This window comes from Caretta caretta, chromosome 14, assembly GCF_965140235.1.
Source record: "Caretta caretta isolate rCarCar2 chromosome 14, rCarCar1.hap1, whole genome shotgun sequence".
Lineage (NCBI taxonomy): Eukaryota > Metazoa > Chordata > Testudines > Cheloniidae > Caretta > Caretta caretta.
In genome coordinates, this window is record NC_134219.1 from 35,361,839 (window position 1) to 35,387,209 (window position 25,371).

General features: G+C 55.0%; 2 long non-coding RNA genes and 1 other non-coding gene across 6 annotated transcripts; all 3 read left to right on the forward strand.

Moving 5' to 3' along the window:
- The first annotated feature begins 1,056 nt into the window (after positions 1–1,056).
- TRNAN-GUU (transfer RNA asparagine (anticodon GUU)) lies at positions 1,057–1,130 on the forward strand. Its single transcript has one exon. It is a non-coding gene; the product is annotated as a tRNA-Asn (tRNA).
- Positions 1,131–1,428: 298 nt separating this feature from the next.
- Positions 1,429–12,065, forward strand: LOC125629183 (uncharacterized). Of its 2 annotated transcripts, XR_012664951.1 has the most exons (5): positions 1,429–2,045; positions 5,959–6,193; positions 7,254–7,322; positions 7,513–7,633; positions 10,564–12,065. It is a non-coding gene; the product is annotated as an uncharacterized LOC125629183 (long non-coding RNA). The 2 variants fall into 2 exon arrangements; XR_007354358.2 differs by lacking the exon at positions 1,429–2,045 and having other exon boundaries at positions 5,559–6,193.
- Positions 12,066–13,141: 1,076 nt separating this feature from the next.
- On the forward strand, positions 13,142–25,065 carry LOC142069089 (uncharacterized). 3 transcript variants are annotated; one of them, XR_012664954.1, is made up of 7 exons: positions 14,555–14,613; positions 15,630–15,886; positions 16,977–17,078; positions 18,197–18,386; positions 19,128–19,231; positions 20,861–21,133; positions 24,892–25,065. It is a non-coding gene; the product is annotated as an uncharacterized LOC142069089 (long non-coding RNA). The 3 variants fall into 3 exon arrangements; XR_012664953.1 differs by lacking the exons at positions 14,555–14,613; positions 24,892–25,065 and adding an exon at positions 13,142–13,220 and having other exon boundaries at positions 20,861–21,362; XR_012664952.1 differs by lacking the exon at positions 24,892–25,065 and having other exon boundaries at positions 20,861–21,362.
- The last annotated feature ends 306 nt before the right edge of the window (positions 25,066–25,371 follow it).

Sequence of the window (25,371 nt, forward strand, 5' to 3'; positions counted from 1 at the left end):
CTTCCCCCAAGGCCTCACCCTCGCGCCCCCTCTTCCTGCGCCCAGGGAGTCAGCGCCCACAGCAGGTGTGTAAGACTAAGTGACGCGCGTGTGTGTGACAGAGAGAGAGAGAGAGAGGGGTTAGATAATTTCTGTATTGATAAACACAAGAGTTCAAAATGAGTCAGGCCTCAAAACCGTGAGACCCACTTAAAAATCATGAGACTTAAAATACTAAATGCAGAGTTTTTTATCTGCTGGTTTGTGAGCCTTTGGCGATCATGGTGTGGAACCAGGAAGAGTAGTGTCGTCCCCAGGGGGAGCCAGCAGGGCCGGGGCAGAGAAGGCTGTACAGTTCTGGGGGGGAGGGGGGGCACGGCAGGGGGGCCCAGGCCCAGGCCCAGGCCCAGGTGAGTTCAGTTTCAACAGCTGGAGGTGGTGGTGCAGGGTACGGGGAGACTGAGGCACATGTGCCGGGCTGGGCTACCTACACTCAGAGCCCTGGGTATAAACAGAGAGACTCAGCCTAAGCAATTGCTTGGGGCCCCCAGCAGTTCAAGGGGGGGCCCTAGTCCCTTTTTTTATTATAAGAACTTGTCTGTTTTAGTATTGGGGGAGGGGCCAAAAGGCAACTTGCGGGGAGGGAGAGGACGGGATGGGGCGGGTCAGAGCCTGTCTGCAAGCTGGGGAGAGAGAGAGAGACACACACACACCCCCAGCGCCTGTCTTCCCACTTCCACATTGTAAGGTGGGGGGGAGGACCGAGGGTGCGGGGCCTCAGGGGAAAGGGTGGTGCAGGGGGCAGTGCCCCGGTTCGGGCGCCAGTGGTCCCATCCCCCTCCCAGCACACACACTTTTAGGTACTTCCACTGCCCCGGAAAGCCGAGTGTGGGGGGACTGGGCTGTCGCCCCTCCGCAGCCAGCTGCTGCACACAGGGCCTGCCAGGGAGGGGCTGCGGCTCGCCGGGAAGCTGAGCCCGGGCAGGGATCAGGCTGCTGCTGCTGCCCCTCCCCAGCCAGGCTCTGCCCAGCAGCTGGCTATGGCCACTTGCTCCCTGCCTGGGGCCTGGCTTCCCAGTCTCTGTGGCACAATCGGTTAGCGCGTTCGGCTGTTAACTGAAAGGTTGGTGGTTCGAGCCCACCCAGGGATGCGGACCTGCTTTGGGGGGGTAGGGATAGCTCAGTGGTTTGAGCATTGGCCTGCTAAACCCAAGGTTGTGAGTTCAATCCTGGAGGGGGCCATTTGGGATTTGGGGCAAAAAGTGGGGATTGGTCTTGCTTTGAGCAGGGGGTTGGACAAGATGACCGGCTGAGGTCCCTTCCAACCCTGATAATCTATGAACGGGGGAGGGGCGGAGCAGCAGGAGGACACAGCCCCGCCCCTCCCACCCACATGTCTGGAAGACGCGCCTAATAAGGTATCATACGTCACTTTGGGCCGGTTTCCCCGACAGTCTATAGCGGGGGTGGTCAAACTACGGCCCGCGGGCCAGGGGACCCTCCTGCCCGGCCCCTGAGCTGCTGGCCCGGGCGACTCGCCCACTTCCCCGCAGCCTCAGGCCAGGCGCTCTCCCCAGCAGCTGGCTACGCTGCATTGAGCCGCATCGGGGGGGGGGGGCGGCTCCATCCCGCTCCCCGATGCGCCTCATATGGATCATTCCGTGTCGGTGTCCCCGGATCTCGCGGCGTGGCGTATTTAAGGAGGACACCCACGCCCAGCCCGAGCCATAAGCCCGGGAGGCGGTGACACAAGAGCGGGGAGCGCTGCGGGATCCTGACCGGCTGGAGCCTCTGCTCTTCGCCCGCTCCCCGGGGACAGACAGCTGGGTGCGTTTCCCTTCGGTGTTGCTGACCTGCCCAACTGAGCGCGGCTGCAGCCGCGGGACCCTCTCCCCGAGCCTGGCGGCTCCCGGCGGGGCAGCCCGTCCCCTCGCTGCTCCCTCTGCCTGCCAGCCGGGTTCACTCTGAGCCCGCTCCAGGGGACACGAGCCTGGGCGAGCTGCAAGCCAGGATCCAGGCGCCGGCTGCCCAGGGAGCGAACAGGGGCTCGGGGTCTCCACCAGCAGGTGAGGAGGGGCTGGTGTTGTGCACGGATCGGGGAGGGGGCGAGCAGGGAGGTGCCGGGTGGGGGGGGGAGGAGAAGACCTGGGTGGGTGCATCGATCACACTGGGGAACCCCGGGTCTATTAGGGAGGGGGTTGTGTGCTGACCAGATGGGGGCAGGGGCGGGTGGGGTCTATTGGGGAGGGGGCTGTGCGCTGACCAGATGGAAGGAGGGTTAAGGGGGGCAAAATAGGCGGGTAACCTGCAGGAGCTGAAGTTGCCTCCCGAGACAAGAACTCTGCTGCTGGGCAGCAAATCACGAGCGCGGATCGTATTGGGGTAGAAGGGGAAATGATTTTTCTCTGCAGTGAGAGAAGATGTCACCGTTGGTCCCCAGGGCAGACTTTGTTTCTTTGTCTTTTAACTGATGGGCCAAAGTGTCCTAACACCCCCTCGGAACTGCCGTCCCGGCAGCGTCGCGTGTCTCAGCCCGCTGTGGGGGGGTCCAGGGCTGACCCTCACTTGGGGTCCCAAGAGAGCCCTGGGGACGAGGCGCTGAAGGACGGGATCTTAGTGGAGGGCAGCTAAAGAGATTTTATTCTAGCAAAGCGCCAGGTCTCTGCCTAAAGCACCGATCTCCTGCCTGCTCTGAAATCCACCCGCTGACTTGGAGCCTTGACAGTTTGTGTGCCTCGGGGGGGGCCCACAGGGCCATTTGGACAAGGGATTTCTGAGATCCCCTCCTCCCCCAAACAAAGCCCCCAACCAGCTAAAGTTGACCTGCTTTCCTTACAGCCAGGGCTGAGATCACTGCACCAGGGTTTTAAATGCATCCGATGCAGTGAGCTGTAGCTCCTGAAAGCTTATGCTCAGATAAATGTGTTCGTCTCTAAGGTGCCACAAGTCCTCCTGTTCTGTTTTTAGGCGGCTGAGAGTTCTCCCAGCAGAGTGCAGGGCATCCCCCAGCCCTTTCGGGGAGATCAAATGACCACGTTATGAACCACTTTGATTCTAGGTTGGCCGGCTGCTGAGCCGGTGTGAGACTCACACGCCAAGCAGATCACGCTGTGCCCGTGCAGGGAGAGAGGGGAAGGAGCTTGAAAACTAGTTATGACCCCAGGGGGAATGGTCCAGCCATTGAACCGCAGCGGGCACCATGAATTCATGCAGAACAGGTCCATCCATGGCTATGAGCCAAGATGGGCAGGGATGGTGTCCCTAGCCTCTGCCAGACGCTGGGAATGGGCAAGAGGGGATGGATCACTTGATGATTCCCTGTTCTATTCATTCCCTCTGGGGCACCTGGCCCTGGCCACTGTCGGAAGACAGGACACTGGGCTGGATGGACCTTTGGGCTGACCCAGTGTGGGAGGTCTTATGCTCTTAGGAGTTCAAATCCAAGCCTTGGTAGGAAATCTGTATCTTAAAAAAAGGAGGCATCTTGCTCTAATCTGCCTCTCTCCAAGGGTTTTTATTGTTATTATTATTATTTATTTTGGGGAAACTTAATCCAAATACAGCAGAATACTCAGAAGGTGCTAACCCTGTCTTTGAAATGACAATGAATTCCACATGCAAATGCTTGCTGGGAGCGGAGGGTGAGAAGGACGGAAGAGTGGCTGAGAATAGGGGCAGAGAGGGGTTGAGGTTGGGGGCTAGGTGGGGTGGGGCACTGAGAAGGGAGGAGTGGGGGAGAGGGATGGGGACTGGGGGAGAATAGGAGCAGGGGTGTGTGGGCCATGATCTGGCACCTCCCAGCCCATATATGGCTGACACCCCCATGGGATCTGGGAGCTAGAAGGCCTTGGCCTGTCCTTGAGGAGTCTGAGCCTGTTTCCCTAAAACTTCCCATGTATGCCTGTCCCTTGTGCGAGTGGCAGGATCTGGGGGAGGGGGGAGGGCCCTGGCCGACTCTGTAGTTCTGACCCCACCCACTGTGCACTCCATCCTCATGTGAGCATGGTTCTGGGGGGCCATTGCTTTTGAGGGAGGGTCGTGTGCCCCCTCCCTCCCAATGATCCTCGACCCCCTCATGTGAGCTGGGCTCTGTGGGTCCCTGCCCCTCTGGGGGTGTCTGAGCACCTCTTCCTGCACCCCCTGTGAGCCAGTATGTGGGGAAGCCCTACCACTGTGGGTGTGGAGCGGAGAACAGGCATACTAGGAGCATGCTCCAAGAACACACCGCTGACACCAGGGTGAGGAGCTGAGTCCGGGCACGCTTGGTGCATATCCCAGGCTCTCCAGCAGTGGGGATGAGAATATCCACGGCCATGAATGGAGCAGTTCCAGAATATCGAGTTCAGCAAATCTCAGCCACCTAAAAGCCAGGAAATACAGGTACGTGCCCAGGTAGCCGTAACTCCGCCCTCTGAGTGATGTCCCAACAGGTCCATCATACGCTCACACTCGGCCTTTTCACTGTCATGGGCAGGAGCTGCCTCCGCTTGCCCAGTGCTCAAACACTAAGCACAATCCCTGCACAATACTGCACATGTGAAATGTACCAACCACTTCCCACTCACTCACTGGATACCATCTAACCGTAGACTTTCCCTTACCCACCATTCAACCCACAGCCTGCTCTGGCATCCCACCTCACTGCTGCCAATCCCCGTGGCAAGACCCCCCAGTGCCTTGCTACTGAGACAACATACACAAGTTTGCAACAAAATGAGGCAGACTGGATCCTCAAGGTACAAGGCTTCCTGCGCTTTGATGGGGTGGGGGCAACCCCTGGTTTCCTCGTAGCCCAGTCACAGCTCGGACACTCCTCAAACTAGCGCCTATCACCTCTCTCGACCTGCCCCACCCTTCAGTACAGCTACAGGTCCCACAGAGAGTGCAGCTGCTGTACATGCCGATAATCCCAGTGCCTATTGCCTGCTCCAGGGAGCAGAGTTGAGGTTGCCTGGGCATGGACCGTAACTCTGTAATTCCCAGGTTTCTGATGCTTGAGTTTTGCTGATGCCCACGTCCTGGAAGGGAAGGAGCTGTCCCTGCCTGGCAAGCCGGACCTCTGCCTGCATGAAGTCTCTGCTGTTTCACTGATTTCAGATTCCTGCCCCTGGTTGGAGCTGAATTCACACTGCTGCGGGGTGGCGGGGGGGGCAGTCTCTCGGAGCCCGACAAGTCTTGTCCATCCCAGCGGCCTTTCAACCCTCTGGCTCTCTTTCTGTGCATGCTCAGTGTAGTCCAGGGGTCCTCAAACTGGGGGTCATGAGGTTATTATGTGGGGGTCATGAGCTGTCAGCCTCCACCCCCAAACCCTGCTTCATCCCCAGCCATTATAACGGTGTTAAATATATTAAAGTGGTTTTTAATGTATAACGGGGGGGGGGGGTCGCACTCAGAGGCTTGCTGTGGGGAAGGGGTCACCAGGACAAAAGTTGGAGAACCACTGGATAATCCATTTGGTTCTTGGGCTGGAGGCACAACCCTAAAAGGAGACGCACGCGCTTTTGCCTCTCGTGTTCTCCGTTTTGCTCCGGCTGGTGGGGCTGCAGGGGTAGCTGCTGCCCCTGTCCCAGGCTGGGTAGGGGGAAGGGAGGGACAGGGACCCTGGGCTGGAAGCACTGGGAATGAATTCTCAGCCAATCAGATTGTGGGGCGTGACACCAGGAGCATGGGCGAGGACATGAAGCCAGAGAACTGGGTGGGGAATGGAGGGGCAACAGCTCCGGAGCCCATTGGGGTGGCATTGGGACAGGGGTGCTTGGGAGAGACACCACTGGTCACAATCCTGTAAGTGGGGAGTGGATGAACACGAGTGAATGTCACCACGTGCCTGAGGGATCCCAGCAGGCCAGGGCCAAGGACTGAAGTGAGATCCCTCCATCTGGTCCCTCCAGGGCGTGGTGAGGGGATATAAGGGGGGAATCCTGATACGGGGACCCCACAACCGGTTCTAAACAATAGAGGCAATGTCTTGACTGACAGGTCTGGGAGGAACTGTCTGAGCTCCCCTTAGAGAGAAGCTTGCCACGTTCAGACAATCTGCATGGGGCCAGGAGGTGACCAGCCCTGCAAACCAGCTGCTGAGCCACCCCAGAGGGGCCTGGTCCCAACCCAGCGCTCGCCCGGAGCCCAGATGGATCCAGCAGCTTCTCCCTCTGCCGGGGCACCGCAGCCCACAGGGCATCTTCATGGCAGGATGGGCCTGGCACAGCCCCAGGTACCGCACTTCTCTGCCCGGGACGGGGACGGGGAGAGGCTAAACACGGACCCTGCAGGGCTGAGCGGCAGCAGGTGCAGCTGGCTGGTCCCTGTGTGGATCCCCCCATTGGGATCTTCTGCAGCTGCTCTTTGGGGGACAGGGAAGGGGCCTTATGGCCAGGCAGGGGGCGCAGCTGTGTGTGCAATGGGTGCAGGGGCTGGAGTTGGGGGGGAGGTTGTGGGAACTGGGGTGGGAGGGATGGGGGATTTCAGAGCAGCTGTAACAAGTTGACTGAAATGGTTCCATTTACTTTTTTTTAATTTTTTTTTTTAGGAAAAATTGGGTGTTTGATTAAAGGCAAGTTTTTGTGGAAAGTGTCGACTTTAATAGAAAACATTCATGGTCTTCTTGGAAAATTCAAAAACCAAAAATTGTTCTGTTTTCAATCATTCTGAACTAATTTTTTCTGAAGATTTTGGCAGGGTTGGCCATTTTTGTCAGAAGTTTTTCTTGTTCTAGCCCTCCTGGATGGGGAGAAAAGCTTGAAAAGGTAACCCCTAAAGGCTGCACCACCAGGAGATCAAGAACAGAACCAAAAATTGTTTTCAAAATCTCCTCTTGTTTAAACCAATCTGATGGTTTTGGGGGCTCTGACTTGTGATTTTTGGTCACTGGGGGTTGGCCACATGGACTAGAACCAGCTTGGCCAGGATCCAGATGTTAACCCCAGTGTAGAGGGCCCTGGCAGTGGCCCATACCCATCAGCTGTGGGGGACAGGAGAGAGATTTGATGTGTTCCCTGAAGTTCAAATTAGCAAGAGAAGTGGCCGGGGAGACACATTATAAACTGGGGGATCAGTGACATTCAGGATGAGGCAACATTGAAAATACTCAGCAGTTTTACAGTCGCTTTGCTCTGACGCTCTCAGCCCTGGTGGAGCAGAGCCCCCGGCCCTTCCCTGAACACACCCACAGATACCCCTGCAATGGGGGTCCAGAGCTAGGAGCAGGGCAGGGGGACCCCTGGGCACCAACTCCTCACCGCACTCTCCTCTTCCTGTTCTCTCTCTCTCTCCAGATCCAGCCAGCCGGAGCGGGGTGGAAGCTCCTCCCGCCCCACAGGGACCCCTTGCTGCAGCTGTCGTGAGTAAGTGTTGGGGAGCGAACCCCTCTCCCAGGTCGGGATCTCAGTGTCTGGGGTGGGGGGATTTGCTGGGGGGTGTCTCTATTCTGCGCTTTCACAGCCCCGCTTTCCTCTCTCTGTTAAATCTCCTGGGGTGGGATTTACCTTCCACCCCTCCGCTGACCTGCCTGTGCCCCTCTCCTCTCTCTGCCAGGCCCCTGCCTTCGCTTGGAGCTCTCGCCGCCGGGGAGGGGCTGCTGCTGCTGACTCTGCTCTGAGCTCTGCCTGAGGATGGGGGAGATGCACTCGGCCCCTGGAGGGGTCAGGAACCGAAGGTAGAGTGAGCATCTCGCAGGGGTTGCCTGGGAACTAGTTCATGGTTTGAGATTGTCTAGCTCGGCATTTGTCCAACTGGGAGTCCTGACCCAAAAGGGGGTTGCAAGGCTATGGTGGGGGCGGGGGGGGTCAAGAGATCACAAAAATATTCTCAGGGGAGGGGGGCAGGAGGGGAAGAGGGCTACAACAGCTGCCCCTCTCCAGCTGCCCAGCTCTGAGAGCAGTGCCCCGCCCGTAGCAGCCCAGAAGTGAGGGTGGCAATACCGTGCGTATGTTTCTATGAGTCCGTACAGTAACTTGCTATGACTGTTTGGGGGTCGGGGGTTGTCATAGCCTGAAATACTTTCAAAGTGGGGCCAGCAAAACCAAAAGTTTGAGAAGCCCGGGTCTAGCTTATTCTGATACCTGTTGCTCCCAGCCTTCCCCCAGCTGGTTTTATAGAGCTGGTGAGGCTCTTCCTCCCCATCTAGTGTCCGATGCTAGTAAAGCAAGAGGGAAAAAGTGATCCAAGCAACTCCAGACCCATTCATCGAAGCCTAGCTGAGTAGTAGGCAAGGGGCTGTAGAACACGCTGTGAGGGAAGGATGATGAAATTCATGGAGGTAAATGGCAAGGGGGATGTAACCAAAGGTAGATGGGGCCAGACTAACCCGAGTTCCGTCTTTGAGACGAGAACTGATTGTTTAGACAAGGGAAATGCAGCAGATCTAATATACTTGGACTTCAGTAAAGCATTTGATATGGTACCACATGGGAAATAATTAGCTAAATTAAGGAAGGTGGGGATCAGCACAAGAATTGTAAGGTGGGTGAGGAACCGACTGAAGGGGAGAAGGCTGAAAGATGAACTATGGGACCAGAGGGAGGTTCCTAATGGAGTTCTTCAAGGATCGGTTTTGGGATCCATCTTCATTAATCTCTTTACTAATGGTGTTAACACGAAAAGTAGGAGAGTGATAACAAAACTTACTTAAACTTACTTAAAACTTAATAAAAAGCTGGGAAACGTGGTCAGTACAGAGGAGGGTCGGAATCTTACATAGGAAGATCTGGATGACCTTGTAGACTGGAGTAACAGAAAAAAGATGAAATTTAATAGTACCGGGTGCAAGATCCTGCACTTAGGGTCTAATCATAAGAATTTCTGTTGTATGCTGGGGGCTCATCAGTTGGAGGAGACAGAGGAATGGCGAGACCTTCATGAGTTGGTCGATTACAGGATGATGGAGCCACCAATGTGATGTGACCCATGAAGAAGGCAAATGTGACTCTAGGATATATCAGCTGAGGCCTTTCCAGTAGAGATAGAGAAGCATTAATGACATTGTATATGGCACTGGGGGGCCCTCATCTGGAATGGAGGGTCTGTCCTATGAGAGGAGAAAGGGAGAGCTGGGCTGGTTTAGTCTAGCAAAAGGAAGGCTGAGAGGGGATCTGATGTCTCTCCATAAATACATTGGGGGGTAGACACCAGGGAGGGTGAAGAGCTGTTCTACATAAAAGACAATGTAGGCACAAGAACAAATGAGGATCAAGTGGCCAAGAAGAAGTTTAGGCTGGAGATTAGAAGGTTTCTAACCATCCAAGGAGGGAGGTTCTGGATCAGCTTCCAAAAGGAGTTGTGGAGCAAACAACTTTATTAGTTTTAAGATAGCTTTGGACACATTTGAGTGTGATTTGCATGACAGGGTTGCTTGTGATGGTGGGGGTTGGACTGGCCAACTCTGGGGTCTTTTCTGGCATATGTCTTATAGTCCCAAGTCTCATGCTTCAGGGCTTCAGCTGGTCACCTGCAGGGGTCAGGAAGGGACTTCTCTCCCCCCCCGCCCCATGTATTCTGGGTTGGGGGCGGTGTTTGTTGTTTGTTTCCATCCTCTGAAGCATCAGAGTTAGCCCTGGCTGGAGGTGGGACACTGGATGGGATGGGCCAGTTCTCTGGAGTGGAACCAAGCTTTCGTTCTCTCAGGAGCTTGGGTGGCTGGGTCTAATGCTGGGTCACATGCTCAGGGTCTCAGTTATTGCCATATGTGGGGTTGGGAAGGAATTTTCCTCCAAATCAGATTGGCAGGGAGCTAGGGGGTGTTTAGCCTTCCTCTGCAGTGCGGGGGGCAAATCCTTTGCTGGGACCAACTGGGTATCTCTCCCTTAATCAGTTCTGTTAGAGGCACCTGCTTTCCAGTTCCAGAGGTCACTGATCAGCCCCAGCAGATGACCCCCAGCCAGGGGGCACTGGGAAGTTCATTTTCAAGAGGATTTCATGGCTCATGATGAACTGGGCATGCAGATCCCTTAGGTAGCTCTGAAAATCGCTGCCTGGGGAATGGAGATACCTGGCTAGTGGGGCAGAAAAAAAAAAAAAAAAACCCCAAACCCCACACCTCCCCCACTTTTTTGATGGCTTAAAATATTGAGTAAAATACTTCCCCTGTGGCCTGTGCCGTGCAAGAAATTTGATAAGCATTTATGAGACTTTAGGACGGGTGCAATTTCTATAAAATTGGCATAATGGCTGTGATGGAGCCTCACAGATGAACTCCATCTCCATAGAGATCACTCCAAGTGAGTGTCAAAGGAACCCGCTTACCGCCCCACTGTGTATCCTGTATCTGCCACAGAAGGAGTGACAAGAATCAAGAGTTGTCCGGGATAACCTAGGGCCATAACCGCAGGGGGGTGAGGTGGGATTGAGGAGTATTGACAAATCTATGGTGGAGGGAGCCAAGGCCTGGGATAGCCGGGAGCTGCAGGTTGGGCTTGAGGGGCAATGAGGTGTTTGTCTACACTGAGACAGCTCATAGCCTGACATGGTTGTCCAATTTGGTTCCTTGTTCAATCTTTTTGCCTTCATCCGTCTGCCTGCATGGGCAGCACAAACTTCCCTGCACTCGGCCCTTTAACCCAGCCATGGGGCTCTCTGCTTGGATTGTAGATTTCAACCATGCTTCGTGCCTTGCTGTGAACATCACATTGCAGCTGCCATTGGGAGATGCTGTTAGGGGTCACTACAGAGCAGTGGATGGCCAAAGAGCCAGTCCCCTGCTCCCAACAGAGCCCCAGGATGACCCCAAGAGCAGCGATGTGGGGGAGATGGAAGTGGAAGAGATGGGAGAACAAGAGGACGAGGAGATGGACGTGGATTAGAACATCGCTCTGAATCTGATCTGTATAGTGCTGGATGTGTATATGGACCATAGGATGTGCCCCTATAGGAGGGGCACTGTTTACAGACCTAAACCTCTCAGGGATTTTTTAAAATATATTTTATTATTATGTTCTCCTTTGCACTTACAAGCTTTGAGCAGATTTGGGGATTAATGAATGTTCCGTTTCCAGTGATGTCACTGTGTCGACAACTCTGGGATTCGGACACGATACGGGTACAGTAGGGTAAGGTGCATCAAATCTCTTCAATCCAGACAGCGTGATCCGAGAGCAGACGAACGACCGGCAGGCTTTGTGCTGACCTGGTGTGAGTCAGAGCAGCCTTGAGGCTGCTGTAACATTCTGCTCCCCATAGGCCCAGGAGCAGAGCACATGCCGAGCCTTCACAACAGCCAGGGAGATGCCTTGTGCAGGGGAATTTTCAAGGGCTGTTTACACCCATTTTAAATCCCCTTTGCCTCCCAGAGTTACTTAATGGGGCAGAATGTGACTGACTTCAGATTTTTCACAAATTGGCTGTTTTCTGCGGAAAGTTCTTTTTGTTGTTTTTTTTACCACCACCCCCAATGTCTGAAAAACAAAATATTTGCACTAAACCAAAAACATTTCAATCTGTAGAGCCTGCTGGGATGCTGCAAGGGAGCTGTGGTCCAGGTGTCTCATGTCCCCATTCTGCTCTGGGGGGGGACTCTCCTCATTCTGGTTGGCTGGACTACATCTCCCATGATGCACCATAGTCAGAGACACCCACGATACAGCTGGCTCCCCTCACCTTGAGGAGAGACTGTGGTGCACTGTAGGAGATGCAGTCAGATCAAGAAACCACCAAGCCTCCTGAGAAAAATGCACCATGTTATATGTTGTTTCATGTCATGAAATATTTCAGTTCAATGTAATCCTACCAGGGTACCATGTGGCCTCATGGCAGCATTACATTGAACTGAAATATTTTGGTTTTCAACTTTTTGCCTAAAAGTGTAACTTTCTGTAGAAAATTTCAGTGAAAATTATTCCCCCCCACACATTTTTATCAGTTTGCCATGGTGGGGGGACCCACTTTTTCCAACCAGCACTGCCCGTGCCATCTGCTTACCCAGCTGAACCCTAGAGGGAGGGTGTTACAATAGCTGGAATGGGGGTGCAACAGTGGGCATATCTCTGTAAACACTCCTGACTGTGCAAAGCTGTTTGAATGGTGGATTCTTGTTCTTGAAACACTGGAGATGAGAGCTGGTCGAAATGTTTCAATGGTTTTTTCAATAAAAAGCTTTTTTTTCCAGCAGTGAGATTTTTCATGCACAGTTGTCGACCTTTTAGTTTGTTTGCCAAAAATAAATATTTTAATACTTTTTGATAATTTCCAAAACGCAGAGCAAAAATACTGGTTTGCTGAAAAAGTGGATTTTGGCAAACAAAATAAATAACTGTTTTGGATTAAACATTCGAACAAAAATGAAGAAAAATGGGTTTGTTTCAAACACATTGAAATGAAAACAACTTTGCCACTGTGCATGAAAATGGCTTTTTGTATTTTGACCAGCTCTACTAGAGGCCACACTGTTAACAGTCTTCGTTGTTTTAAAAGATATATCCTAGCAGGGGCATTAAAACCTGGCATAGGGATCTGAATGCACTGTGATTTGTACGTCTGTGCAGTATTGCTACATACCAGATGTTTCTATTCTTCTGATGATTTATGACACTGGAAAGCAAGGGATTGTGTTGTAGAAAACCCAGGGTTTTGAACCAGATGCTTTTAAGACGAATGTATTTCTTTATTTTGAGGTGTAAAAATACACTTTTATTTGTTCTGTCACCTTATTTATTCGGCTCTGTCCTTTGCCCACCTGTCTCTCCACCATCTGCTTGGGCTTTGACGCTTAATTCAAACAATTACACTCCCCTCTCCTTTCTCTGTAGCACAGTTCCTAGTCCAGTCCCCTTGCTCCCTACTGGAAACGAGCGAGGGACAAGCACTGGCAACCAGAACAGCCTGGGTGCAGTTAAATAGACCAAAGTGTTGCTTAAAAAACACCCTGTTTCCATCAATAGATTGGGCTAGTAACTTTGGGCTATTGGTGCCAGAGATAATAGCTGGCAACCCTTTGAGTCATATGGTCATGCCCCCAAAGCCACCCTGCTTCTGCCAGAGCTGGACGTGAATGTCTCTTTAACCGAGGCACTGATTTCCGGGGGGGGGGGGGCTTGACCCCTGCTCTGCCCCAGGCCCCGCCTCTTCCCAACCCCGCCCTCCCCAGGCTTGCCCCGTCCTCCCCCCTCAGCACCTCCTGCACACCGCTGAACAGCTGATCACAGGCAGAGGGGAGGTGCTGGGGGGGGCTGATCCTCAGGTGACCTGCAGACCAGAGCACTAACTCGGAGGATATTTGATGTTTTATGTGGAGTCCCAGCTCCTAGAGACAAGTGAGTTGGGGAGAATCTCAGCTTTGGTTTAAAAATTAAAGGAAGTTTGTAGCCCTCAGCGTCATGGAGAAAGGCCTGAAAACGTGCCCACAGGCTGTAAAACCAGGCAGGGGAGAAACAGGCTGCATCCTTGTTTAATACCTTGCTGATTTTTAAGCTAATCTCTTGATTTGGGGGGGCAGGTTTGGGCCCACCCATGGGTGCTCCGGGGCTGGAGCACCGTTGGGGAAAAATTAGTGGGTGCTCTGCACCCACCCGCAGGCAAGCTCCCCGCCCCCCCACCCAACCGCCTCCACTCCTCCCCCTCCCAGCGGCCCCTTTTCTGCCCTCCCCAAACCGCTGTAGCAAGCGCTGGGAGGGAGGGGGAGGAGCGGGATTATGGGGCGCTCAGGTGCCAGGGCAGGGATTTGGGGAAGGAGTCGGAATAGGGGCAGGGAGGGGGCGGAGTTGAGGCGGGGACTTTGGGGAAGGGGTTGGAAAGGGAGCGGGGGTGGAGCGGGGCGCGGGCAGAGGGGGGTCAGCACCCACCTGCCCGGCGGAACTTTCCCTAGCTGGAAATTGGAGCTCTTGGGACTAAGATCCAACCCCCCCCCCCCCCACTGCCTGAGCCCCCCCCCTTTGCTGTCAGCCCAACCGAGATCACTTTAGCAGCCCACAGTCGGAGGGGGAGGCAAACCAGCAAGGAACCGACCTGCTCTGCAGTGAGACCAGTGGAGATGGGGGGTCTGTGGGCAGGAGAGAAGAGCTGGGCACATGGAGATAAAGTTCTGCCCCCAGGGAGAGGGAATAAATCTGTCTGGGGGTGGAGGAGCAGGCGCGGGGGGGGGGGGGGGTTACAAACCCAACTACAACCCCGATGACGTGGGACCCTGTTTATTGCCATCTTGGCTCCTCCTCGCTGAAGTTCAGGATTACTATCGCTCTCCCCTCGGGCACAACCGTCCCGCGTCTGACTCGGTCCGGCCAGCCCGGGGTCTTCTGCCTCCGGGAGCGGCCACTCCCAGCTGCTTGGAGGGAAGGGACCGGGAACCCGGCAGCAGGCAGCTGGGGGGGGCCGGGGGGGCTTCTCCCGGAGAAAGCCGGGGGGGCGCCCCGCTGTGAGAGCTGATCCCCAGCAGCAGGGACAAGTCTGAGAACCAGGCACGTCATTTTGGACTGTCCGAGCCAGCCGGCGGGCGGGGCGCTGGGTTCCGGACAGGCCGGAGGACCCTCCCCCTCGAGCCTTTGCTGAGGGCGGAAGCGGGTCAGCAAGGGAAGTCAGGGGTCAAAATGTTCAAATGTTTTATGGCAGGACTGGGCGGGGCGGGGGCGGAGTCAGCGCGAGGTTTAAAGCGCAGCCGGGGGGTCGCAGAGGCTGGGGAGGCTCCGGACGGTGACGGTCGCTCCTGAGCCGGTGAGAAACATGCCACCCACGCCGGGCTCGTGGGGGGAGCGCTGGTACATGGGGGGGCAGGGGCTGGAACCCCCCCGTCTCTCCGGGCTGGGTGGGTGTCCCGGAGTCCCTGGGCGATGCTCTGGAACTGCTCCCATGAAGCCAGGCAGGACTCTGGGGAAGTTTTCCCCAGTCAGGGCTCCGGGGGAGGGGGTGCCTCCTCTCCCTTCCCTTCTTCTCCTCTCTGGGCTGGTGGGGGGGGGCTCTCTTTTTCCCCCCTTCCTTCTCCTCTGGGGGCAGGGCCTCTCTTAGGTGTCTGGTGGCTCTCCCCACACCTCGGTCTGCTCGCTGGGGATGGGGCACCTGTGGGGTGGGGGGGGCAGCAGCGCACTGTTGCTCCCGGTACCCCCAACCTTGGGGGCCCCAGGCCGGGCTTCCCACGGGCATCCTCCCCTTCCCTGTGTTCCCAATGAAAAAGGGGGAAGGAAAGGGCCACTCACACAATTTCCCCGCCCCTCCTCCTCCCCGTGGGGGAAGTTTTGGACATGAAGTTTTAATGGTTCTGTCACCCACTGAGTGGGCACTTGGCCTTAGAAAATTACTGAAGTGTGAATTGATAAGTTGATTAAAATTGATTATTTAAATTGAGGCGTTGGACTTGGTGATTTAATTGCCTTGATTTTACTCATTACATCCTGGTTCTCTCCCCCCGCCCGCCAACTCCCCACTCCTGTTAGGATTCTCGACTTGCTCTCGATTGCGGGAGGTATGTGTGGGGAGGGAGGGTTTTTCCCTCCTGTCAACCCCAGCTGGGTGCCTGTCACGCGTGGGTGGTGCCTGGTGGGTGGGGTCCTCAGCAGATCAGGTCTCTGAAGCCCTGGGGGATGGAGGGGCCATGGCGTTTAAGGGGGTTCAATCATCATGGCACAGCCTCTGGCTGGGGGTTGGGCTGCTGGGCAGGGAACGAGAAACCACAAATCGCGCCCCTCCTCCCCCGCCCCACTGACCTGTCCTGCTGGGTCTGTCTCGACTTTCAGATCGGCTGGAGAGTCCAGAGCAGGGTGTGGGGGGAAGCAGGGCCAGGACCCCCGCCCCAGCTCCGCTTCGTTGCTGCTGAATCGGACACAGTCATAGAGAGGAGCCAACCCCAGCCCAGCGCCTCCAGCAGCGTGTGCAGTCCGAGTGTCACTGAGAGAGACGATGGGGCCAGCAGCTGGACCTGCTGGGAGCGAAGAGCCGCTGCAGGAGTGGCCTGTTGAGGGCAATGGAGACCTGGAGACTGGAGGAGAGCCAGGTAATGGGGTGTCGCTGCCTGGGAACAGGCTGGAGAGAGACACTGAGGCTTCCCCACATGGGGCCAGGCTCTCAGTGGCAGCAGCCAGTGCCCAGCAACGCCCCGTCTGTGGGCAGCAGGGACTGGATCACCCCCAGGGGCTCTCAGGGCACCGATCCCTGGCTCACAGCTGCTGTCTGGCGCACACAGCGGAGGTCGTGGGGCTGTGCAGGGCCCTCCTCGGCTGGGTGTGTCAGACCCCCTGTGACAGCCCTGGCCCATCTCTGCCTGGTTCGTTCTCCCTCCTTCTGCTGTGTCTGGCCAGTGTGAGACCCCAGTGTGCGGGGACAGGGGCACTCGGCAGTGTGGGCCCAGCCAGCGCTCGGCAGGGGGCAGAATGGGGGTGGGGATGGTGCGGGGGCAGTTGGAGCAACTGCCACCAGGACATGCGGGTCCTTATCTCTGTGCCCCTGAGCTCACCAGGCCTCCTGGCAGCCTGGCTGGGAGTGCCCAGGGGAGGGCACTGGGCTGAGGGGAAGGAGGGGCCAGCCCCAGCCTGCCTGGCCCTCCGGGCTCCTCTCCCAGAGCGTCTGAGGGAAGGAGCAATCAACAGAACGGTGCATGCTCGAGTCCAGTGGCTCTCAGCCTTTCCAGATGACTGTCCCCCTGTCAGGAGGCTGATTTGTCTTGCACTCTCCTAAGTTTCATCTCACTTAAAAACAACTTGCTTCCAAAATCGGACATAAAAATACAAACATGTCACAGCCACTATTCCTGAAAAATTGCTGACTCTCTCATTGTTGTGTATTTAATTATGAAATAGATCAATTGGACTATAAACGCTGTACCTTTCTGTGTATAGTCTATCGAGCAGTATAAACGAGTCATTGTCGGAAATTTTAGCTTGTACTGACTTAGTGCTTTTTATGTAGCCTGTCGTAACACGAGGCAAATCTCTCAATGAGTTGATGTGCCCCGTGGAAGACCTCTGCTTACCCCCAGGGGTACACGAACCGGTGGGTGAGAACCACTGTTCTAAGGCAGCTCCAGCCCTGGGGCTGTCGGGGAGACGTGTCCTCGCAGCCCTGCCTGACAAGTCTTTCTGTTTCAGATCCTCGTCCTAACTGCAGGAAATGTAACTACAAGACATGTACAATTGTGCTCGCAGTCGCCCTCGCAATTATGTTCTTAGTTCTTATCATTCTCCTGGCAGGTGAGTTCTCGCCCTTCCCTTCCCCCTTTCTGCACATCCCATTCCCCCTGGAGCCACCACACTCAGTCTCTCCTCCTGGCCTGTCTGGGACAGAGGATTCCTGGGGGGTGTTCCTCCAAGACCCTCCTCCTGCTCCCTCCCAGACCCCTGCACCTGGGCACTCTCTGTGTCGGGACTGACATTAGCTCCCCGCAGCCCATCTCTGAGCACTCTGGGTCCAAGTCACTGTTGCCGGGCCCCAGGCACGGTCACTGATACCCGTGCAGAGTGGGGGTGATTGACGGTGCAGGGCAGCAATGAGCTGGGCCCTCTGCCTGCAGCGTGTCGCCCTGAGGTGCCAGCCTGGCCTTCCTGCATCCCCGGGTCGTCCCAGTGCTGGGCAGGTGCTGGCGTGTCACTGAAAGGAGCCGTGGAACGCAGTACGGACACCTTCCTTAACGCAGCGTGAAACCCACCCCTTGGTGACCTCGGCAGGGCAGGGTCTCGTCACGCTATTGACGTCCCCGCCTGCACAGACAGCATGTGCGAGCGCAGATGGCAGCTGCTTATGGTGACCGTGAACCTGGCTGGTTGCGCTGGACAGGCCGGGCAGCGGGCGTTCGGTCTCCTGAAGGGAAGGGAGTTTGTTCCCGTCTTCATCTCAACCTGCCTCTCCAGGGAAGCAAAGCGCAGAGCAGGGGGAGGGGGCAGCATTCCAGGCTAGCAGAACTCCTTGGGGTATTAGACCTGGCAAATCATGTTGAAGTTAATCTCCTACCCATTAATTATTGCCCCCCTGCTGGCCCCCTGGTAACTGTCCCCTCCCTCTGCAGCTCTCTGCCCACCCCATGTTGTAACGCTGAACTTGGGCCCAGCTCTCTGTCCTGGGCTTCATGGCATGAGCAGTTTGTCAGCTGCATCCCTGTTGAATGTGAACCCAAGAGAGTGAGAGCAGAGTCAGATAACCCCCCTCCGGGGCTGGATTCCCAGCGTCCTCCTGGCTCCCTCACGGCCTTTCAGTACCCACCCTGGTTCGAGGTGTCTCAGAAGCCTGGGGCGCAGGGGCTGATCTCCCCCTGTTCTCCTCGTTGGCGGGTGGCGGGTCTCGCTCACACCACGTGTCGCTGTCTCATTCTCAGTGTGGAGACCTCAGCTTCTGTCAGCTGATCTGGGCCTCCCCTTGCTGGCCCCACATGCCCAGACGGCTGGATCGGATACCGAGGGAAATGCTACTATTTCTCTGAGGCCGAAAGGAACTGGACCTGCAGCCTGACCCACTGCTCTGCGCTCAGCGCCTCCCTGGCTGAGATCAACAGTGAGCAGGAAATGGTGCGAGATGCTCGAATTGCAACGTTCTGGTCTTGGCTCAGCAGCTGCTGCAGGAGAACCTGGGCTCGAGGAGCAGCTCTGAGTAAATGAGCTTCCAGTTGCTGAATGCCAGGCCTGGCTGGCTGTCCCAGGGCACCTCTAGTGTCCGTGTCTGACTGCAGGGATCACTCACTGTCAGCCCTCTCAAAAGGAGACCGCCCCTCTCTCGGGCTAGGCTGGCTTGAGTGTCTTCTGGGTGGCATGGGGCCAAAGGGGTACTGAGATCCCAGATTGACTTGAAGAGCCAGTGCTCTTGGGTAGCCAGATGAGGATGGGGGGGCTCCTCTTAGCCCTGGCCCCTTCTGGCTGAGGATTTGGTGGCTCTTCTCTCATCCCTGGCCCTTCCCAGCATCCCTTATTGAGCTCAGCTGGGCTCTTTCCTTCCCCTTCCCCTGTGATGGGGAGGGGAGCTCAGCTGTTCTGTAAGGCGAGGCTTTGACACAGAATGTGGCCTTCTATAGAGAGGTGTGGGGGCAGCTTAGACCCAGCAGCACCCAAGAGCTGCTCCAGCCCTGGGCGGATTGGTGTGAGGGGAGCTGGGTTTGGGATGGGAAAGTTAATACTGAATTACCCAGAGCTGGGCAAAAGGGAGGCGAAAATCCTCAGCCGTTCCCTGAAAACAGAGCCCGTCAGTGTATCCCTGTGAGTCTCTGGTGCACAGAGCCTGTGCTCTGACCCCACTTCTCCCTCTGCTGTTTTTAGGCTTTCCTGCTGCGCTATAAAGGCAGATTTGACCACTGCATTGGCCTCCGGAGGGACCCTGGGCAGCTCTGGAAATGGGCCAATGGCACCAAATTCAACAACCTGTAAGTCCTCTGTGAAATGCCTGGGCTTTGGGTCCCTGGTGTCTGAGATACCGAGTTCAGCCGACTCACCAGTCAGTGCTATGTACTCTGCATATTAGTGATGGGTGGAAGCAAGTGTTGTCTGCTGGGAGACTGGCCAAAGCTTTCAGATCTGTCTGGCTTTAGTGGGGCCATCTGCTTTAAAGATGCCTGATAGTCACAAATGCTGAGTGCCTGGGGCTGCCATGAGAAGTGGGGTACAGTAGAGATGGCCCAGACGACATCCCAAGAGGGATTTCAGTGGGATGTGGGTGGGATCAAATAACCAAACCCCAGCTGAGCCGATAGCAGGGTTTGACCCTGGAGCATCAGCACTGAAAGAACGGCAGAGTAGGTCACGCTGGCGGGGGAGTGGCACTACATGTCCAGGAAAGCATAGAGTAAAGTAGAGTAAAAATCTTAAACAAATGCAACTGTATCCTAGCATCTCTCAGAATAGAAATTCCACACTTGAAGAATAGGAATCTAGCAGCAGGAATATACGACTGACCAGGATGGGGACTGTGAAATTCAGAGATTAGAGAGGCTACAAAAGCAGAAAACCGAATAATAATGGGGGGTTTAATTATCCCCATATTGTCTGGGAACATGTCCCCTCTGGATGGGATGCAGAGATGCGATTTTTAGACACCATCAGTGATGGCTAATGTGACGCCAATTTACCCAAACTGGGTAAACAGGCATCTCAGTGGGGTGTTAACCCTGAAATCTGCCACCCTGCGGGCGCCCGCCCCAGCAGAAGGCTCTGGGTGCATCATTGCCATCTCCTCAGAGCTCGTCTGGGGTGATGCCGGTGGGGGAGCCACCCACAGCCATCTGCTCAGGTGGCTGTGAGCTGGGTTCTCCCTTCTCTGGGACAGATCTCACCCCGAGCCAGAGGCTGGTGGCCTGAGGGCAGGGAGATCCCGGCCTGCCCAAAGAGTAGTGCTGGGCCTCCTCCCAGCCCAGCACATGACAGCTGTGAGTAGCCAGGATGGGACCATGGGGAAGGATTTGCCTGTGGACCTGGATCCCACCCTGTTCCCAGGTGGGAAGCGCTGGCCTCCAGCTCTGACGGGAAGCTCTGTGTGAGTGGCTGGGGTCACCCCATGGCCGCTGGGTTTGTGCTGCTGGCATTTCACTCCAGCCGCCCCCTGCAATACAGCCTGTCCTGACAGGCCTCTGGCCTGAGAGCTGATGTAAACTGTCCAGGGAGCCCTGGACCCAGCTCTTCTGTGCGGAGTTACTGCTGCTCCTCGCCACGCTGAGAGTCACCTGGAACCTGCGCCCGGGGCAGTTTGGGTGGGTTGGGCCTGCAGGGGCCCATCCAGACCCAGCTGGGTGTGCGGGGGAGGAGAGTAGGATCTGGGTTAATACCCACCCGGCATAAATGCTCCATGGAGGTCTGTTGATCTTAGAGCCTTTCCTGGCCTTGCTGCCCCACTGCCCCCTTTCTAGCTGGGGCCTGTGGCAGGTGCAGGAAGGGGAATCGTGAGGGGCTGTGAGTGCAGCAGCTCCCTGCACTGTGCGAGAGCGTCTCTCCCTGCCTGTGACTGATGGGAAATGTCCAACTCCTACCTGACACCAGCTCCCTGGCTTCTCTCTTGCAAGTTTCCAATAGGAGGAGGAGGAGACTGCGCGTATCTGAACGATCTGAGTGCGGTCAGCAGCTTGCGATACACCAGTGAGAGACCCTGGATCTGCACCAAACCCAATGCATTTACACAGGCACAGGAGGCTGCCGTGGAAGGGGGCTCGTAAGGAGAGCACTGTGGAATTAGTCCCGGAAAAGCTGGACTGATCTCTTGACAAGATCACATCTGAGCAATTCCGGAATATCGGGCAATGCTCTGCGCATCACTGGGCAAAGCACTGTGGACTCAGGTGAAAACCAGAGATGCTATTTGCACATCTTGTCCCCCCCCCCCCCCCCCGCGCCGTCTCTTTTTCTGCCAGTGGAACGGCTCAAATCCAGCCTTTCCTACCCCTCCTCAGCTGCACCAGGAATCTGCCTAACTGAGCCAAGGCACCAGCCTCAGCTTTCACTGCCCTGACATTCCCCCACAGAAGCTTTTTATTCTAGAAAATTATCTATGGAATCTTTTAAAAATATTCATCATTCCCATTTTATGGTCTGGAATAGAGCTGAGGGGGGATGTTCTCCATTCCCTTCCCGCCCCAAGAAACTTTTTAACAAGATTTTTTTTGGGTCAGTTTTTGGGGTGTTTTGAAAACACAATTGATTTTGAAGTTTGCAGGTTTACACACCAGTTCCTGGTTTTTGTTGCCAGATTTTGCTTTGGATGAAAGAATGAACGGTTTAAACTAGTTTTAATTTTCCATTTTTTAAGAGCGCTGCACCTACCAAGGGAGTAGGACCCCTGTTACACTCCTCGTGGGACACCTTGGGCCTGGAACGTAGGAGTAAGAGGAGAAATGTCTGTTCTCTCCCTTCCTGGAGCCCAGTGGGTTTGAAAAGGGCAGGGAGGGGGTAGGTGTGACACAGACAGACCAGGTGCCAGGTCATGCCAAAGTCCCCATGTCTGCTATAGATGCTTCTGTTACCTTTTGAAACTTTGTAGCTTAGTTGTGTATGTATGTTTACCCTCTTTAGCCTTGTAAATAAATCTTATTTCCTTTTTAATAAATTGTCATATAATAAGACTGGCTACGTGCGCTGTCTTTGGTGTAACGTCTAAGGTGCAGTTCACCTGGGGTGCCTGGGCCTGTGGGACTGGGAGTAACCTGAATACTGTTGTGATTCTGAGTGTAAGAGACCATCTGTCTCTCAAAGGCAGGCTCACCTGGGTTGCGAGACAGATCGGAGAACCCAAGGGGACTGCATGGCTAGGCTGTTAGGATGCCGGGGGAGGTTACCCTGCATGTTTGGTTGGTGAAATCTAGGTCTAGAATTCTCAGCCAGTTTGGATTTGTGCCCTGGTTCCCAGCAGTCTGCCCTGAGGTTGGCGCCACTCTCTCAGGACACTGCGGACAGCGCTATTGCACGGCCTTGGCTCCAGTTCCCTCCTTGCAGGAGAGAGGAGCTGAGCCTGCCCAGAGATGGAGTTTGGGGGAAAGATGCATGTGACCCAGGGACCCCTTGGTGCCAAGTGGCAGGCAGCACAGAAGGTTTTCCAGGAATCCCCTGGGTCTGATCTTTACATCAGTCATTTTAAACCTTTCCAGATGACTGTACCTCTTTCAGGAGTCTGATTTGTCACCTCACTTAAAAATTGAAACTCCAGTTTCACCTCACTTAAAAACTACTCGCTTACAAAATCAGACATAAAAAATACAGAAGCGTCACAGCCACTATTACTGAAAAATGGCTCACGTTCTCATTGTTACCATATAATAAAATAAATCAATGGAAAAATAAATATTGTACTTCCATTTCAGTGTGTAGGGATAGAGCAGTGTAAACAAGTCACTATCTGAAATTTTAGTTTGTACTGACTTCGCTAGTGCTTTTTATGTAGCCTGTTGTAAACCTAGGTAAATATCTGGATGAGTTGATGTCTCCCCGGGAAGACCTCTGCATACGGCCAGGAGTACATGTTCCCCTGGTGGAGAACCAGTGGTCTACAGAATAGTTCACCAAAGGGGGCATGTAAGGTCTGTGTCAAGGGCCAGTAGTCCAATGGTCACCATAATCGGAGCGAGACCTCTGTACGGATACTATATAAGGAGCAGTGTCTCTAGACTGACGATGCTTTTAAGGTCTTAGAGTTAAGGCAGGTCACGGGAGGTGATGTACCTCAGATGCTCCTTTCAGACAGGAGGCAACTGAGGTTACCTCCCTGTCTGGCCCTCTGTGTATTCTGTGCCTGCCGTAGGATGTCTCTTTGCGCACTGAGCCAGGTGCAAAATTAGATTGCAAAATCCACAAAAAAGGGAAATCTACAGGAAGAAACTAAGAGCAGGGGGCTGTGTGTGTGTCCATCCGTGGTGTTGAAGCATTAAGACAAAAGATCGGTCTGATCTCTCTCGGTGTGCAGAGACATACTGGATCCTTCCCCTCGGAGACAAACTGACCATACACGTGTCTCATGAAAGAAGAGTCCGAGCCTGCCTGGCTGTGAAGTGCTGCAAGGATTTCGGGTGAGCTGTACTTGGTTAGACAGGAGAATACCTTGTTAGTTCGGTCTAGGCTCTAGAACACATGTTATGACTTTGTTATATGTAACCATTTGTTTCCAACACTTCTACTTGACTCTTGGCTTTGTTGAACTGAGGGGTGATTTCGCTGTGAGCCTATGGCAGCGCTGTGTCAAGTGGAGCAGTGATCTGAGCTGGATCTGGTAAGCTGCGGCCAAGGATGTTACTGTTCCTTTGGAAATAGTGAATCTGTGAATCCTGCCAGTGCCCAGGGGACCAGGGACTGTTCGCTCCAGACAGATGCTCAGAGGGCTTGAGGGCAGAGTGAGCCTATTGCTACCCTGCAGTGACGGCAGGCCCAGCAGCGAGTGCGTGTGGCCAGTGGAGTGGGGGAGCTGACCCCTGGCAGGCACAGACAAGGCTCCCTCAGGCAAAGGGCAGGTGGTGGCGAGGTGCCTCCCAGCCCTGGGTACCCTGGGAAGCATTGCAGGGTATTAACTTACTGCAGGTTTGGGGCAGTTAAAAATGACACCCCAAGGCCCCAGCCCAGTGAGGAGGACCGAGGAGAGGAACTGTGACTGCGTGGGGCACCTGAGTCCCAGCCCCGCCCAGAGTTCTGCTCTGCCTAAAGCCCCAGTCCCACCCCGTGAGTAGGGCTTTACCAAATTCATGACCATGAAAAATGCATCACAGCCTGTGAAATCTGGTCTCCCCTGTGAAATCTGGCTGGGGGGGGGGGGGGGGGGGAATATGTTCCAGTACTGCCCCCCTTACGTCTACGCTGCCTTCAGAGCTGGGCGGCCAGAGAGCAGCAGCTGCTGGTCTGGTGCCCAGCTCTGAAGGCAGCGCTGCTGCCAGCAACAGTGCAGGAGTGAGGGTGGCATGGTGGGGGAGGGGAAGGGCCGATCTTATGGGTCGGTGACGTGGGCAACTGCCCCGAGTGCAGTGGTCAGGAGGAAACCCCGCCACCCGCCAGCTCCAGGCCCTTTTAACCTCTGAGTGCTGGACCCTGGAATGGGGGAGGGGCAGGGCTGGGAGCGTCCCGGGCAGGGGCTCCTACCATGTGCCAGGCTCTAGCTGCAAGTTCGGGCTGGGCTGGGGAGGAACAGGACCTCGTCCCCTGCATGGGCTGCTCCCAGGGCCAGATCAGAGCCGCCGCCAGGAACCTCCCCCAGCAGCAGAAAGCTCCGTGGCTGCCGGCCGGGAGCCCAGCTCTGAAGGTCGCACCACTGCCAGGAGCAGTGCCGAAGTCAGGGTTGCAATACCGTGACACCCCTCCCCCAATAGCCTTGAGACCCCCCCATGACTCTCTTCTGGGATGGGATCCACACAGTTACAACAGGGTGACATTTCAGATTGAAATAGCTAAAACTGTAAAATTTAAAAGACTTAAAAATCTCATGACCATGACATTTACCAAACTGGATGGGTGAATTTGGTAGGGCCCTACCCAGGAGACTAAACAGGGGGTACTTCACATTACAGATACACAAATGTGGATCCTCAGTTGCACTGTTTCTATCACGGCCGCTTCTTTCTGGCAGATCCATTTGAGCTCCGCGGCACACGTCTCAGACAGAACCTGGCTGCCTTTTATCCACCCGCAGCTGTTCCCATCAGCAGAGCCTGAGAAGCTGCAGAGTGAGAGAGAGTCCGTGTCACTGTGGGTCCCTGTAACAAGGAAAGGCCCATGGGTGAGTCTTTCCTCCCCCTCCCGCTAATGGGAAGCTGGGCTCTGGTGTTGTCCTTCATCTCTAACTTCCCTGCGGAGCGTCAGTCGAGAAGACATCCCAGGCTGTGAGATGAGTTAGGGCAGTGGCTCTCAACCTTTCCAGACCACTGCACCCCTTTCAGGAGTCTGATTTGTCTTGCGTACCCCAAGTTTCTCCTGACTTAAAAACGACTTGCTTCGAAAATCAGACGTAAAAATACAAATTTTGCCACAGCCACTATTGCTGAAAAATTGCTGACTCTCATTTGTACCATACAATTATAAAATAAACCCATTGGAAATAAGTATTCAT